The sequence below is a fragment of the Protopterus annectens genome, chromosome 6.part1 (assembly GCF_019279795.1).
Source record: "Protopterus annectens isolate FY-2018-M chromosome 6.part1, PAN1.0, whole genome shotgun sequence".
Lineage (NCBI taxonomy): Eukaryota > Metazoa > Chordata > Ceratodontiformes > Protopteridae > Protopterus > Protopterus annectens.
This window is the reverse complement of record NC_056738.1, coordinates 365,344,612-365,361,521: the sequence shown is the minus strand read 5'-3', so window position 1 is coordinate 365,361,521 and position 16,910 is coordinate 365,344,612.

The following is a 16,910-nucleotide window of genomic DNA, read 5'->3' as shown; positions in this document are numbered from 1 at the left end:
ACCTCTTAGCACAAAAAAACCTGGACAAGCCAATAATGGGGGAATACAGCCCCAAAATAGGGACACATTTCAAATACTGATCTTATAAACTTAGAAAATTGCTAAATTATATTCCTTGTATAATACAGCACATTTTAAATGTATTGTTTGAACATTTTTTCAGTAGGCAATGAAACAAAATGCATGAACCAGTAATGACAAAACTGCCCAATTCAGAACATTTCCATCATAAAAGTCTACTTACACACACACACACTATATATATATATATATATATATATATATATATATATATATATATATATATATATAAATAAAATGACAGTAGTGTAAGGCATAGGCATCTTGCACAGCTTCTTGCACTCATTTTCAATTTAAGTTTTTTTTTGGGGGGGGGGACAAAAGGCCAAAAAACAGGGACACATTTTAAACATTGCTTGTATAATCTGGAAAGTTGCTAGAATTAAATGTGTTACTACCATGCATTTCACTGGCAAGTCTTGAACACAGGACTCTGTGCACTACAGTCAGAGCAACATACCACTATGCCAAATCAGCAGCTTGTTTCCTAAAAGATAGGAAGACTGAAACTTAAATGGCTATTATTTACTGAATTCATTTCTCACTTCTCACCATAGTTCTCAACCTCTTAGCACAAAAAACCTGGACAAAGCCAACAATGGGGGAATACAGCCCCAAATTAGGTACAAATTTCAAATACTGATCTTATAAACTTAGAAAATTGCTAGACTAAAAGGTTTTTGTTACCATTTATTTTCTGAAGAATATGAAGTCTGAAATTCAAATGCCTGTCATTATTCAATAAAGTCAACCTTCAGTGATTTGTCACAAACATTCTGAAACCACAGAGTTTATGAGGAACAGAACAAAAAAATTCACAAGTGGTGGTGGCTAGGGACATTAGGCTCTTTTTACCCTATACCCAGGGTACAGGGTTTGAGCCTGAGTACCTCTAGCCACCAGGTGTATTATAATGGGGCCATTTTCACACACACTCTGTTTGAAAGCAAGCAGCAGCATTTGAAGTTTCTGCCAGTTACCTTAAAAATTCCACAATCCACATAACGTCCATTCGAAAGCAGCAGCATTTAGCCCAGACGGCATTTGAACAGCCATCGCACATGAGATGATTTCAGCCAAAACAGCACGAAATGTGAAAATAAAGTAGAAAAAAATCAGAAATGATGGGGTGTCACTTGGAAATCGTGGCATCCTGTCATTTGGACCCCAAAACTCGGTAAAAAACAAGTAATTTGGGACAGTTGGGAGGTATGGCTTACAGTGGTCATGCAGTTCACACAATGTATCTTGACCTAACCAAATCTTTTGGCAACATACTATATGCGGACATTGTAAGTAAGCTAAATGCTGTAAATACATATCCTTATGTGGTAAGATGGATAGCAAACTGGCTAAAAGATAGAACCCATATACTTCATGTAGCAGACACCTCATCTGAAAGTATGAGAATAACTAGTGGAGTCCCCCAAGTCCCTATGCTGGGACCACACCTTTTCAACATTTACTTCTCTCATCTCCAGACTGAGAACCAGTACCTCTTATTAACGAAGTTTGCAAACAACTGCAAACTGGGTGTTATTTTCCATGACCCCCTGCTTATACTCTTCAGAAAGAACTTAACCTAGTTAACATATGATGTACTTAAAATGGATTTTAATTAAATGCAAAAAAGTGTAGTATAATTTCATTTGTCAAACAACCTCTACCTGCAACATACAGTATAGACAATGCTCTACTAAGTAAAAATGTTAACAGGGACCTGGGTAATAGTTCCATATTCTTTTCTCATTATGTGGTGACTGTAGTCAGAAAGTCATTCTATTTAGCACAGCTAATAGCAAGGGCATATCATCTAGATCTAGAGATGTCATTCCTGTTCTCTTGTATTTAGAGCTGATTAGACTAATTATAGATGGACCTCACTCAACATAGCAAATAAATAAAGAATCTCCAGAGGTTCCTAATTAAGAAAATTTCAGGATTAAAGACTCTGAGTTACCAAGGGAGGCTAAAGGCTCTATCTCTTCACTCAGCATCTTGTAGACCCTTGAAGGGTGCCTGTGCCTCACTACCACAGCATGAGAGACCCTGTTGTCCTTGATCTCTTATAGCATGGCAAGTCTAATAGACTAACAATTACCTGAACCAAGGAACAAAATCTTCATCGGGAGATAAATAGAGAGATTCATTACACAGCACCTCCCCATCTCTGGAATAAGCTGCATCTTGCAGATTAAGCAGTGCAATAAATTATCTTCTTCATACAATATCTGGATGACTGGATGGGCACAATCACCCTCACATTTACCCTGGGACTATCTAGTCAATCTCTCTTTGAGAAAGGGGAGAATACAGTATGTGGGTGGGCTTTGGTGGTCATGAGGATAAATTGCATTAAACCTCTTATGAATCGTATGAGAGGTACTCAGGTTTGAACCCACTGTCCTGATAAGGGAATGGTAGCTTGGCCTGATCCAGTTATTTGTTATATATTTTTTTAATTTATTTTTATTTCTTTATTTTACATTTGTTGACTGGACTAGTCTAACTGGATACATGTCCATTTTCAGTAGAGGCCCGGGGAGAAAAGCTCCAGGAAAACATACAAAATTAATAGAGGTTATGACAGAAACAATGTAAAAACATTGGGTAAGCACTGTATAATAGACATGAGAAAACTTGACAGCACTTCCATACACCTTTACCTCAAGACACAAAGAAAGGGCACTGCACACTATAAATGTAAATAAAAGAGCACTTCATATAGAAAGCTAGGAAAGTGCAGCATATACAAAATATACAAGGCTTTGGAGGGAGAGTCACAGTGGAAAGGAAACTAAAGCACCGGTACAACAGCTTTTCAGAAGACTACTCTGTTTTTAGTTTCCTTTCACCTATGAAAGACATGCTGTATGGTGAGTGACCATCTTCCAAATTCTCTGCAGTTGTGTATAGAGTGTAAATGAGTATGAGTATGTCTGCACATTCTGCAGTATACTGGATTGAAAGCCTTGCATTTATTGGTTTCCAAGATAAGACCCAGCATCAGAAAGACCTTGTTAAGGATAAAGCAAATTCTCAGAAAACTGATGAAGAGATGACTGGATGAACAATAGATGACACAGATACAATTATTTCCCCACCATAGTTCTTTAATAACACATCTGACTTACACAGTAGTATGTATAAAAGTAATTTCTCATATTCTCATTGAGTATAATATCCCCCTTGGCAGGTATCTGCTCAGACATTTGCAGCCACTGGAATGCCCAGAGAGATACCTTGCTAAAAGGATACAAGGCCTAAATAATATGTCCTACATGAACTAACTTAAATCCCTGTCACTATACTCGGTATCCTACAATCTGCTTAGAGGTGACCTGTGTCTGGCCTACAAAGTATCCTCCACCTAGTACTGATTGACGTAATGCACATCAGCAAGTCAAATGGCATCAGAAATACTAGATCTACTTCATAAGCTCGAAGTTTCAAAAATTCGAACTGCAAATGGTCGACCCCATAATACTGAAGTTTCAAAACTTCGAAGCTGTAATAAAAAAAAAAAAAAAAAACATTTTTCTTTACTTTTTTGCAGGGTCAAGTCCCCCTGCACCCCCTGCTAAATAAATATACCAACTCCAAGATCACACTTCAGTGAGGAAAATGGTAAATTTCTCATTCTGTGCTGTATGGCTCTCTCCACTCAATGCGTTCTAAGTTTCAAAACTTCGATCTTATGGTCTCGACCATTTGCAGTTCGAAGTTTTGAAACTTCGAGCTTGTGAAGGGAATCCAAAATACTTGGTCCAGGGATCTAACCCTCTTCTGCAACATCAAAAGAATGGTTTGGAGGGACAGGCATATCTTACAGAGGATGCTGCTGCTCTGGAACAGACTCTCCATCCATGTAAAACAAAGCACATCCCTGTCCACAGACAAGTGCAACTTGGCTCTGTGGATAGATAATAAAAATTTTCCCCAGTACCGCCCTTTGTTCTAAGTAATTGATATGTGCAGCTCCTAAATGCTTCATCCCATGCATGTATCCCCTCAAATTATTTGTGGTATGATCCCAATTATTCTCACTGGGGATAATATATAATTATTAACCATGGGATGGGTAAGGCCAATCTAACACAAAAGAAAATAGGTTAATTCAAGCACCAAAAGGGAAACTTGGATAGGCTTAAAATGGCTCACAATGGCTGCTAGCCTAGTACTTATGCATGAACCTATGTATATTAGTGAATTATACTTCCTTATTTCAGAAGCCACTTTTATAAAGTCAGCTATTTGTGACTTAAAATTGCACTGTTTAGGGTGGAACCTGCATGTGGGTTTTCACTGTGTGCTCTAGTTATCTTCCAGATCCCAGATTATCCAAACTGCCTTTCTGTTGACATACTGTGCATGGGCATACATGAACCTCCTGCAATTGGTTGATACCCCATTAGTTCAGTTGCCCCAGGGTATGCTAGCTTCATTAATCTGAATTAGATTAAGTGGGTAATTGAGAAATGAATGACACTTTATAAAATAAATATTTTAGAAGTCCTTCATCATCATTATATACAAACTCTTTTAGCCATTTTTTTGTTAAGGCTTTTCTGATTCAGTCACCTCTTCTGCCATCTTGTTCAGCTCAAGTTCTTCTCTTGGTTAGTTGCTGCACTAAAAGTTGTTTTTCACCCTTTTTTACCAGAAACCACATGATTTGTCACATTCTACTAAAACAAGTCTCAGAACTTTATCACAGAGAGGTTAACAGGTTCCTGTAGTTGACAATTTTGGTAGGTCAGATAGGACAGCTGTTAAGACACAGCATAATGGTCAATCCTGACCTCTGTCCAATGTCTGTATGGAGTTTGCCTGTTCTCCCTGTGTTTCTGTGGGGTTTCTACCCTCTCCCAAAAATCACGCTGAGTGTTTCCACCTCAAACTCAGCAAAAATGGAGTTGTGGGGAACAGCACAGACTCTAGATGATGCCTGTGGGGGGGGGGGGGACTTGTAAATACGAACTGTTTTGGGCATCAGCTGTGATGCACAGTATCCTGTAGATAGGAGAACACAGTTCATAGAAGATGTTCATATGTGTATAATAGGCTAATAACCACTAGGGCCTTTATAAGTGTAGCTATGCAACCCAAATGTACTCCATGAGTTACTGTGCCTTAGAGGTTATTCTAAAATGTATATATTAGCTAGGGTACGATTTAATGGTTACCTCTGTCCATCAAAGACATACGTGCTAAACCTGGGGTAAATGTTCGATTTCCCATCCACTGCTGCAGGTTACACTTGAATAGGATTAGGGAAGGGCTCTGCTCCACATTGATTGGAAGTCTACTCCAGAGAATGGGAATTCTCTGAGATATATACCTGTCCTTCGAACATGTCCTATTAATGTTGTAAGCAAAGTTTAGGTCCTTAGATCTCATATGACAGGCATAAATCACATTTCAGCGGTCTGTAGGAAACAGAGTTAGAGATAGGTCTTTGAGGCAATTTGCATAGGACATTGTGTTTATGCCATCTATTCTTCTTGTGAGGAACCTCTGTAGATGTTCCAGTTGTTGCATGTAGCTCTGTTAGAAATGCTACATCTAAGGAAATCCCAATCCCTCTGTACCACATATCCAGAGACCTCAACCTCGTTACCACAGTCAACAGAACATGCTAGAATGACAGGTTCATAACCCAAAGACTGTCCATACTCTGGAACAAACTCCCCATACATGTCAAGCAGAGCACCTCACTGGCCCTCTTCAAGATAAATCGTGACGAGTGGATGGGAAATAGAAAGGTCACCCCGGGGATCACGGCAGTGACTATACTGGATAGAGGCACTGGTAACTAACTTTGGGCGGCATGATGCCAGGGCACATCTATGGGCTAGGCTTGTAAAGGCTCCAGGACCATTAGCCTAGTACACACCTATGAACCTATGTGCCTTGTCAAGTACTTAACAAAGAGGACATTATACTCAATGATAGGTCTAATGAAGGCAGAGTCCAGTAGCATGATGACCTCCCTGAACATCATGCTCCTACTTATAAGCTGAGCGATATATAATGACTTTATAACTACTTTAGACACTTGCTGGTCGAAGGCCAAGTTACTATTTACACAGTTCCCCAAATCCCTATTAGGTCTATTCTTAGGGGGTGTTTAATCAGTGAGATAGTTTCCCAGAGTGGCCAACTTCCCAAAAGATACTATTATGTATTTCTTGGCATTGAGTTTTAAGCCATGGCTTTGACACCCATCATGGTTTGCATCAGACATTCCTGTAAGATGTTAGTATGTCCAAGGGTCAGTTTCAGGGTTACTCTCCAGTCCAGCTGGTGAATCTGGGAATCCTGAGGCAATGTTACAATTGCCTTATGTACACAGACAACCCTCTCCTTCTTCCAACAAACTATAATACATGTGAGAGATGCAGTTACACAGTCAAACTGGAGGCAGAGCTCTCTCAACCCAAGACTGGCACAGTCAGTCAGGAGGAAAAGGTAACCACCCGCACCACAAATCCAGTCTCACACAGACCTATTGCATCTGCAAACCTAACACATAAACACACAAAAACATACTCAGAGGCTCTAAGTAAAAATCTGCCTAAGCAGCAAAGACCTCCAAAGCAGATACCCAAGCAACAGCCACCCCTCAAAAATACCCATGAATCACATATTTCACAAAGTCAGTGTGCCACACAGTCACAGCCCTTAAGGCTAAACAACATACCAAATACACTTGTTATGGGGGACTCTGTTGTTTGGCACATTGACGTCCTGCTCACCAGACTGAACAAGGAGAAGGTCACTGTAAGCTGCCTGTTGGGTGCCAGGATCTGCCACATAACTCAAGCACTCAGGTCACTCCAAAGCAAGTACAAATATGACTCCGTCATTGTCCATGCTGGTGTGAATGACCTGAGACGTACTTCCCTGGACTACATGAAAAGAGACATAGAGGAGCTCTCTGATCATGTAGCCCAGGCTGGTATGACCCTGACCTTGAGTAGCATCTTGCCCTCACCAAGAATGATGCCACAGTATAAAGACAAAATGATCAGTTTCAACAATTGGCTAAAGTATTGGTGTCATTCAAAGGGGATCCAGTGTCTGTCAGCCTGGGATGACATGCTCGACAAGCCACGTTGCTTCGCTAGGGACGGCTTGCACCTGTCACCCTTAGGCTTTCAGATACTGGCCAAGACTCTTGACACCCCATAGTGCCTTTTTAGGCAAGGCTCAAAGGACAAACCCACCTCCATAGACAACCCAAGAATAAAAAAACTAAAGGTAATGCTACTCAATGCCAGAAGTCTAAACCTCAAGATGCATGCACGCGAAACTCTCCTCAGTATGGAGAAAATCGATGTCTGTGCAGTAACAGAAACCTGGTTCAAGGCTCCTGAGAGCACCCCAGCACTACCAGGTTATAAGTCATACCATGCTTTTTGGCTCCAAAACTTGGACCAAAGCAAAAAAGGAGGGGGAGTATCTATATTCATCAAAGATACCTACACCTCCAGGTTAATGGCACTGCACAAAGCATCGGAGACCATCCATGTGCAACTAACAGAGGGCAAAACTGCCTTTCAGTTTGTAGCTTGCTACAGATCATCCTCCCTTTTACAGGAACACCACTTGGCATTCCTGAGAACACTAGAGAATATGAAGGTCTCTCCAAACACCATGATATTGGGTGACTTCAACTACCCAAACATTGACTGGGAAAACTACTCAAGCCCAAACACCCTCGCCCAACGGTTCCTTGAATTTGTAAACTCTAATGCTATGGAACAACTGGTCACCACTCCCACAAGAGGGGACAACATATTGGACCTGGTCATCACCAACATGGGGACTCTATGTTCCACACCAGAGGTAAACTCCTCATTGGTAAGATCAGACCATAAACTAATTTCCCTGGACATCCATATCCCGTCCCCACCCCCAGCCAAGGAAACCACTGTAAAAAATTTCTCAAAAGCTAACTTCACACTTCTCAAGACTGAGGTGGAATCCTTCAAAGCCCCTGGGCCAGAGGATAATACTGCCCAATCTGCAGAATCCTTTACAATTGCATTCTATGAGCACCTGCAGGAATGCATGGATCACGCTATCCCAAATAAAACCAAGACTCACTCCTCCAAAAACAGGAGACCTGTCTGGTGGACCCCGGCCATAAATAAGCTATACAACAGAAGGAGGAAGCTACTACATGATAGAGCAAAATCCCAAAAAGGGAAGGCATCTCTGATCAGTATTAGCAAGAAACTATGATCCCTCATAAAATCATCAAAGGCCAGCTTCGAAAGAAAAATTGCCCTAGACACTAAAGATAATCACAAGGCCTTCTTTAGTTATGTCAGGAATATGGGTGGAAATTCCCAGATATGCTCTGAATTGATGCATAATGGTACAAAATATACCGAACCTACAGACATAGCCAACATCTTGGCAGACAGGTTCAGTGCTAACTCCCCCCCCTTCCCCCCCAAAGGAGCAAATGCCTATCCCAACTGAATGTAACCTCCCTGACATCACAGATGCACAGGTGAAAGCTGCCCTCTCCAAAGCAAAAAACACAGCATCTATGGGACCGGACAGTGTCCCAGGCTGCGTCTTACATGAGCTCCAAGAAGAACTGAACCCTCACATTAAGTCACTGTTCAAACTTAGCCTTACTACAGGATATGTACCCAAAGAATGGTGTACAGCTACAGTGGTCCCAGTCCACAAAGCTGGCGCCACAACGGACCCTGGGAACTATCGCCCCATAAGTCTGACTAGTCTGATCTGTAAAGCTATGGAGCGTATTATCATGGAACTCATAAACAAAGACATTGGGAACCTCCAGACACTGGACCCTACCCAATTTGGCTTTGTTAAGGGCAGATCTTGCCTCTTAAACCTAGTTGATTTCTTTGAAATGGTTACCAAAGCCATAGATGAGGGCAAGGTAGTCCACACAGCCTACCTGGACCTCGCAAAAGCCTTTGACACAATACCCCACTTGGGCATCATAAATAAGCTTACCAGCTTAAATATCAACCCCTATGTCACAAGATGGGTTGCAAACTGGCTGAGGGATAGAACCCGCATGGTCAGAATTGCAGGTGCCACGTCTGAATCCAAACCAGTTACAAGTGGTGTCCCACAAGGCTGAGTTCTGGGACCTCTCTTATTCGGTATATATTTCTCTGAGGTAGAGGCTAACATGGGGGGACTATGGCTGACAAAGTTCGCAGATGACTGCAAACTGGGAGCCATAATCGACTCTCCAGCTGACACAAGCATCCTCCAAAAGGGTCTCACGGAGATGGATGCTTGGTACCAGAGCCACGGCCTCAAGCTAAATGCTAAAAAGTGCATAGTCATCCCCTTTGGGAAAAACAAAGTGCCCACAAATTACCACATAGGCAGTAATCCATTAAGTACAGAAGAAGTAATTAGGGATTTGGGGACCCACGTAGATAGTACTCTCTCCTTTGATAATCACGTTGCCAAAGTGGTTAGAAACACCTTCTATATAGCCCACCTTATCACGAAAGGGTTCGCATCTAGATCAAGAGAGGTCATTGTGCCCCTCTACTCATCACTCATCAGGCCCATAATTGAATACCATGCCCCTTTTGAGATATACCTTACCCAGCAACTGGATAGACTCCAAAAGTACCTCACCAAGAGGATCATGGGCCACAAACAGATGTCCTATGCAGCTCGACTAAAGAAACTCCAGCTCTACTCAGTTGCTTACCGCTTACTCAGAGGCGATCTATGCCTGACGTACAAAGCCATGTCTGACCCAGAATTAATGGACATGCTCCACCTCAAAAAATCCAAATCCCTTAGAGCTACACGCTCCAGGGACTTAAACCTCAGCACAAAAATAAATAGGACATGCTGGAGGGACAGATTCATTTCCCAGAGGCTCCCCTCACTCTGGAACAGAATCCCAAATTCATATTAGACATATCCCATCGCTGACCCTCTTCAAGCGAAATCTGGATGCATGGATGGGAAATTGCAAATTCACCCCTGGGATCTCTTCTGTGTCCCTGCTTGACAGAGGCACAGTAAACTAATCTTAAAGGGCTACCTTTTGTGACCTACTATACAGAGGCACAGTAAGCTAATCTAATAGGGAGGTGAAAGCCAAATACACTCTGGCTAGGCTTATAAATGCCTTTGGACAGATAGCCTAGTATCTACCTATGAACCTATCTTGGAGGGATTATATAACTGCTCCAAGTTTGCAATCATCTGCAGACTTGGTCAGCCAGAGGCCCTTGAAGTCTGAGAAGAAGATGTCGAGTGGACTCAGCACAGAGGCCTGAGGGACTCCTCTAGTAACCAGCCTCTTTGTGGACATGGTCTCTCCAGTCCTAACTTCCTGGGTCCTATCTGTTAGCCAGATGGCTACTCAGTGTTTTATATAAGAGTTTATGCCTAATTCCATGAGTTTGTTTACAATACTGAGTGGGGTATTGTATCAAATACCTTAACCAGATCAAGGTATGTAGTATGCACCATTTTGCCATCATCCATCACCTTGGTGACCTTCTCAGATATGTTCACTAGGTTTAGTAGGCATGACCTGCCTTTGACAAAACCAAACTGGATGGGGTCCAGTGTCTGAATGTCTCCTATGTCATGATTAATCATTTCCATAATTCTTATCATGACTTTAGCATATGAGATTAGTCAGACTAATGTGTCTATAGTTCCCAGAATCTGTTGTTGGTCCACCCTTATGCAGAGAGATGACTGTTGCAGTCCTCCACATTCAGGTAGCACAAAGCCTGGTCAGTGGCTATAGTTGAATAGTGGCTCCAGTGGCCCTGACAGATCATATTTCAGGCTATTTATGAGGCATCCTGGGATTTTATTGGGGTACATCAAAGATGTGTTCTTGATCTTACATAGCAGAGCTAGGACCTACTCCCTATTGACAGTTGTAGGGGTTATTTTGATGGTATTTCCTGGGATGTAGCTGGGAGTGAGTGTGTGTGTGTGTGTGTGTGTGTGTGGGGGGGTAAAGATGGAGCTGAATTTGTTGGCTAGTAGATTTGCTGCATCTCCCAGGTCTATTTACATCCAGTTTGGATTTTGAGGTTTAATACATAACTAAAGTAAGCCTTATGGTTGCCCTTGGCTTGGGAAGCTATCTTTACCTAAAAACTGGCTTTCTTGGCTGTAGTTAGCCCTCTTAGTTGTCTATTTAGTTTGATGAGAGAGTTTTCATCTTTTTGGATGTTATGATTCCTAATTTTGGCTATAACTTTTTTCTTTAGTTATATTAACCTGTTTAACTTTGGATTCCACCAGAGTGTTTATTTTTAGAGTTTGTTTTGGGCTTTTTTTTTTCTGGTAGGAATAGCAGCCTCTATGCTACCATTGACATGGTTGTACAGAGTTTCTGTGAACAGTTCCATATAGGCTACTGTGTTATCTGAGTTTGGATGGGCTTGGAAATTTGAAAGGTTATCACTTAATAAAAGGTAGTTTGCCTTGGAATAGTTCCTAACTGTTGCAGGGTTTACTGGGGTCACATAATTGATTTTTACTTTAAAGGAAACCACTTTGTGATATGACTTTAGCAGGGAGGACATTACACTGGGGGGGGGGGGTTGCAATGTTCTCCAATATTTGTGAGCACCAGAGCCAGTCTGTTTGTATATCTAGTGGTGTACACACTATCTGATCTAGGGTGTTGGTGTTTAAAAACTGGACTCTAGGTGATTGGGTCCTACTGACTAATGCCACCAAAAATGGGCATTTGCTGTTGATAAGTGGGTTGAGGACACTGCATACTCTGACCTATGCAAGCAACCCATGTTAACATGGAGCAGTCTATGTATCACTACTGGCCAGTGTGTGCCTGCCATAAAGCCCAGCAGCCTAAGCTTCTGACAACCTGGAGTCCAGTTGCCCAGCTTGGGTTACCTGGGATAGCTCTTTTAAGCAAAAGCTGGACATAACATCAATCAACCTGTCAAACATGACCTAAGAAATGATACACTCAGTATATGTTCACTGACAGGAAGGAGCTTAGAAGTGGATGGCATGATGGTATGGAGGAGGCCGGACATCATCTGTATCCAGGGATGAATATGGAAGGGCAGCACCACCTGGCTTGGCTTAGATTACAAAGTCTACTACTCAGGAGGAGGACAGAATGGAAATGGTGTGGAAATTTTGAGGGGGGGTGCTTCAGAAGATGGTGAGGAATGTCATCAAAATTCAACAATCAGACCAGAGTAAGGATAGGACAGTATTCATAATCTCAACCTATGTCCCCCAGTAGGATTATGATAGTGAAAAAAAGAGTTCATTCAGACAGCAGTTACAGGACCTACAAGATAAAGCAGGACAACATGAATTGGTGTTGGTCATGGGGAACCTGAATGCACATATTGGGACAGACAGAACAGGATATGAGAACTGCCTGGGTACACATAGGTGAGCAACAATAAAGGAGGCAAGGCTGTTCTAGACTTCTGTCTGTCAAATGGATTGATGGTGGCCAATGCATGTTTCAGAAAGAAGAGAGTCACAAGAGTACATACAAGAATGGCCAACATGCAACTGAGGTAAACTTCCTCCTAGGAAGGAAAGAGCACTGGGGTAGAATCAGCAATTCAAAGGTTATCCCCAGTGAATTAGTCAGCCCACAGAATAAACCGCTCATTGCCATAATCAGCTGTAAGTAGTGGTAAGAGAAGGCTCTAAGGTCAACAAAGACTAGGCTGAAGACCTGAAAGTTGACTGGAGAAAAAGCACAAAAGTTCAATGAAATACTCAGGGCTCTAGCACTTCAAGAAGAAGAAAAAACATGCAGAGTTGAAGTAGAATGGCATCTCCCCAAAACAGCATGTGACAGGACTATAGAACAGATATGCATCCAAGCCAGGTATGGAAATAAGATATATATGGAAAGCTGGTGGTGAAATGCAGAAGACCAGGAAGTTATCATATAAATAAAGGAGGAGTGAAGGAAAAAGTGGGAGATAGAAAATATGGACCAGGTTAAGAAGGAATGCTGGTTGGCTAACAAAGAAGCTAAGAGAGCAGTTGTACAAATGAAGAACAATGCATCATAATCACTATTTCAGCTTCAGGAATGTGACTCAGCAGATGGCACAAAGAAACTCTATCAGTTTGCAAGGGAAGGACAGAAAGATAAAGAAGATAATCAGACACCTTCATAAGGGATGTAAGGATACCTCTCAACCATACCAAATTCCTCGATATTTACCAGTTTTGAGAGCAAATATTGGGATGCCACGAATTCCCAAGTGTCCCCCTTAATTTCTGAATTTACCTTTTTTTTTTACACTTACCACTTTAGATTTTTGGCTGATTTCACCATGCATCATCAGCCTATAGGGGGCGTGCGTGATGACATCAGCTATTGTCTCTTAGACTCAGAGGGAAGGGAATAGGCAATATAACAGCAATAGCAGCGGGCGTCATCATTTAAATTTGCAGAGTCCTCCAGCCAGGTAAGAACAGTTGTGCCAATATTGCATTATTGCCAGCCAAGATTTGTTCGTTGTTGTATAACTGTGTACGTGCCAGGCCAGCCAGCTAAGATACTATGTGCAAGTTTTGTCTAACTGTGCATGTGCCAGCCAAGAACTGTGTGCATGCATTTCATAGCTTGGCAGCCGCTCTTACAAGTATTTCTATTTGCTTTATTATAACTCCGTTTGCTGTATTATAAAAAGTTATGTACTCACCATAACGGTCCATCTCAGTAGTTGTACTTCATTTGTCTTCAACCTGTGGGTTATGGATCCATATCGGATCCATCACGGCCACATATCCAGCAACTGATCAGAGCTCCAAGCTCCTCCCCTTACCCATAATGTCCCTGTCTCCTTCCTCCCTTCAGATCATTTGCTGCTCAACATATAACATGCACCCAACCTAACAGAACCTTACCATTGCTGGCAGTCTAAAATTCCTGAGCCAGGGCATAACAAAGGACGCACCTGGAATGTTCATCTCCCATATACATGGCCGGGACAATAGTGACAAGGTCAGAGGAAGGGGTCGGTGGTTGAAGACAAATGAAGTACAACTACTCAGATGGAACAATATGTTGAGTACATAACTTCTTTATCTAAAGTAGTTGACTTCATTTGGTCTTCAACCTGTGGGACAGAGACCCCAGCTACTAACACCTGGGTGGCCCTCATGGAAGGATATGCCAGAGCACTGCGGAGCCAAAGCATGCCCTGTTCCTGGATACAATATCCAATTTGTAATGTGAAATGAAGTTATGAGATGAGGACCAAGCAGCTGCAGAACAAATATCATCCAGTGACACCCTTGATCAAAAGGCCCTTAAGTAGCCATAGATCTGGTGGAATGCACTTTTACCTGACCAGGAGAGGAAATTCCTTTGATAGAATATGCTCAAATAATGCATTGGGAAATCCAATGAGCAATTGTCACCTTAGAAATTGGCTTCCCTAAGAAGGATTTTGAGTAAGAAACAAACTGATCAGATTTACGAAAAGCTTTCGTCCTGTGTAAGTAGAATCACAATTGCCTGTGTACATCCAGCAAAGTTATGGGACATTGGAATGGCTGCAGGGGGCTGTGCGGCCATATTTTGGTTGTCTGTTATTCAGTTTGCATTTGAAAGTTGGTATCCCACAATTCCATTGCAGTGGGTGAGGTTATGCAATTATGCACGCAAATTTTATGTTAATTAGTGTGCGGATTTGTACCTATTTTGCATGGGTCTTTGTCCAGATTTTTGATGATTCTGGGTTGAGAGGTATAGATGTAAGCAACAACCAGCTCACAGGTAGGTCCACAGCACATCAAAGGCATACAGAAGGAGTACTTCCAAGCAGTGTTTGAATGAAGAAAACCCCACAGCCTACAATGAGAGAAGCAAAGGCACCCAACCCTAGAAAAAGGTAGAACAACACTAATGAAAATTAGATCAGGGAAAGCAGTAGGTACAGATGAGGTCACAGCCAATATGATCAAGATGTTAGGTAAGTTAGAGGGAGAAATGCTTGGGACCCAGGTGGACAGTAGTCTCTCCTTTGATAGTCACATTGCCATAGTAGTCAGGAAGTCCTTCTATGTGGCACACCTCATCATAAAAGGTTTCTCATCCAGGAAAAAAATAGGTCATTGTTCCCCTCTACTCGTCACTCATTAGACCCATTATAGAGTACAACACCCCTTTTGGTATGTACCTCAGAAGACATCTACAACAACTGGAAAAGCCACAGAAATACCTCACAAAGAGGATTATCGGCCTCAAACATATCCCTACGTAGACCATCTCAAAAAACTCCAGCTTTACTCCATCACATATCGCCTACTCAGAGGCAATCCCTGCCTAACATACAAAGCTAGTCAAAACCCAGAGCTGTTGGACATGCTACACCTAAAGAAATCCCAATCCCTTCAAGCTACACACTCTAGGGACCTAAACCTTGTCACCACAATAAACAGAACATGCTGGAGGGATAGATTCCTGTCCCAGAGACTTCCCATACTCTGGAACAAACTACCTATCTATATCAAAGCTCCTAATTAGCACTCTTCAAGAAAAATCTTGATTGAATGGGAAATAGGAAATTCACCCCAGGGATCACCTCTGTGGCTCTGCTCGACAGGGGCACAGGAAAATAATTTTCTTGGGTGGCGAAAGCCAGGGTACCTTTTTGGCTAGGGTTATATAGGCCCTAGGGCCAATAGCGTAGTACCTACCTATGAACCTATGTTCATTTGAACCAGGGTGTACTGAAGCATTCCATTTAAACTGCCAAAAATAACTCTCTACTTTCATCCCTGCTTTACCATGCCCCCCCCCCCACACTCATTAAAAGGAACAACTTCCAAAATCCCAAACAAGAAGTTATTGAAGCCAGAACATGAAGTGGAATGTTTTCATGTTTGGATATATCATGACAGTGTTCGTAAATCCTTTATGCAGCTGTCATTCATTCTTTGCAATGTAAAAGCATGGACAGTTGGAACATAGTGGGTTCACACCTTTAGTTTGGCAGTTACCATCTGCCAAAGAAAGAGTTGATTGGCAAAAGTTAGCTTAAGTCACTTGTTCTTGCTGTAATACACAGCAGTATTGCCCACAAGTCCCACATTTACATGTGCCTCTGCATAATTTGTTAGAAGGGTTTGTATGTTCTCAAACTATCCTTTGACATTTTTCCCAGTCTTGAATACAATGTGGGTGTAGCCCCGAAGATCTCAAAAATCTCATTGTCCACTTTAAGAATATTCCAATCCCTGTGGACAATATCTTTAATGTTTTTGAATTCAGAATTATGTGACCACCAGAGAAAGGAAATATGTGGTGAAATCTGTCTGTGTGTCCTGTTTGGGGGGCATGGATAGTGGGAGAGTAATTTAAACCTAAGAGTGGCAGAAATTTAATATCCCAACCCCTAGAGACTTCCTGTCAAATAGGGTCAAGGAATTTAGAGGGACAGCCCCTTTCTAAAAACATGTTAATTATGTAGTCACATTAATTTAAAATGATATCAGAAGTAGAACTCATTCTTGCCTCCCTAACTAAGTGGCCCTTAAATATGTTCCTTTTGCATGAAAGGAGGTGGTGACTAGAAAAGGTGGGTTTTCTGAAAAGACATGATTGAAAACAGTTCTGTAACTTGTCTTTCAGACATCTAAATAGTTAACCTCTTTCTTTATGTGAGAGTAGGTGAACCTGAGATAGGAAGTTGAGTGTTCAGAAATGTAAGAAAATTGGGAATCTCTTCAGATGGAGAGTTCCAAAAGATAAAAATATCATCCAAATATCATAAGTACAAGTGACAGGAGTCAGAATAAAATGTAAATCTGTT